A 1247-nucleotide genomic window follows, 5' to 3' on the forward strand; every position below is an offset into this window, starting at 1 on the left:
TGGTATGGGACTACTTCATGTTGCATGCAGGGATATATTTTGAGTTTCATTTAGTTTTATGTCAATGTACTTATAGCCACATCTGTGTTTATCTAGATTTCCAGAGGTCTGTACATCAGCAGTTCTCAGAGATGCGGGAGCAACTCCGTGAGCTTGCACGGACTGTGAGGGAACTGGCCCAGAGCATGCGGCCTGGGGAGTCTGGAGCCCAGGGAGAAGTGCTGGATGTACTGAACCCTGCCCAAACGGACGAGGAGCTGCAGGTCTGTGAGGCCAGGTTGAAGGACCGGGAACATCAGAGGAAGATGGTGAGTGTCTGCAGGGCAGAACTTTGTCTTATTTTTGCAGTGCAGGGAAGGGTACAGTAAATGACTGTCTTTGTTTTGCAGACACAATACCTAGGTGCCATTGGTGGCAGAGACTTGGCGGACACAGTCCGGCGGGTGCTGTCAGCTGTAGCCACACATGCGGTGTGGAGCGCCTACAGTGTGCGTGGGAAGAAGGGGAAGAAGCCACTGAAGAGTATGACACTCTTCAATGTTCTAACACGTAAGAAATGGTTCATATTTTGAATATTTTTTAATACATCGTCTTTGTTCCATGACCGATGTGAATTGAAACCATTACCTTTCTTGATAACTTAAAGGTGCAGTGATGGTCTCCATGCCAAAGGCTATGATGGCGTAGGTGGCCGCCCAGCTGCAGGAGACATTGAAACATGCCCCTGCTAAATGCAGAAGGGTAAGTGATGTCTTTTTTTTTGGTTTCTCCTACCCAGTGACACTGCATGGTTCCAAAGATTGTGTACCACTTTTTTGTGCATGTATGTGCGTTGTGTATTTACGGCCATTTCATTGTGTCTTTAGGTATCTGCAGAAGTCCGCCTGAGCACAGCCCATCCAAGAACAGTCCATCTGAGCACTCCCCAGCATTCTGATGAGGAAGACTTCCCTTCCTAGCTGCCCCCCAGCCCATCTGACGCCCCCCTGCAGCCCATCTGAGCACAGCTCCCCCCCAGCCCATCTGACGCCCACCCGCAGCCCATCTGAGCACAGCCCCCCCCCAAGCCCATCTGACGCCCACCCGCAGCCCATCTGAGCACAGCCCCCCCCCCCCCCCCCCATCTGAGCACAGCCTGCCTTTTTTTTTTGTAAATAACTTTTTGTATTTTTTTTTTTTAAATCCTTTTTTGTTTTTAAACTTGTTTATCATGTTGCAGGCCAGACATTGTGTACTTTTTTAATAAA

General features: G+C 49.2%; 1 long non-coding RNA gene across 1 annotated transcript; it reads left to right on the forward strand.

Moving 5' to 3' along the window:
• The first annotated feature begins 399 nt into the window (after positions 1-399).
• Positions 400-1042, forward strand: LOC311310493. The gene is made up of 3 exons (XR_014630502.1): positions 400-549; positions 647-741; positions 867-1042. It is a non-coding gene; the product is annotated as an uncharacterized lncRNA (long non-coding RNA).
• The last annotated feature ends 205 nt before the right edge of the window (positions 1043-1247 follow it).

This window comes from Borostomias antarcticus, assembly GCF_949987555.1.
Source record: "Borostomias antarcticus genome assembly, chromosome: 1".
Lineage (NCBI taxonomy): Eukaryota > Metazoa > Chordata > Actinopteri > Stomiiformes > Stomiidae > Borostomias > Borostomias antarcticus.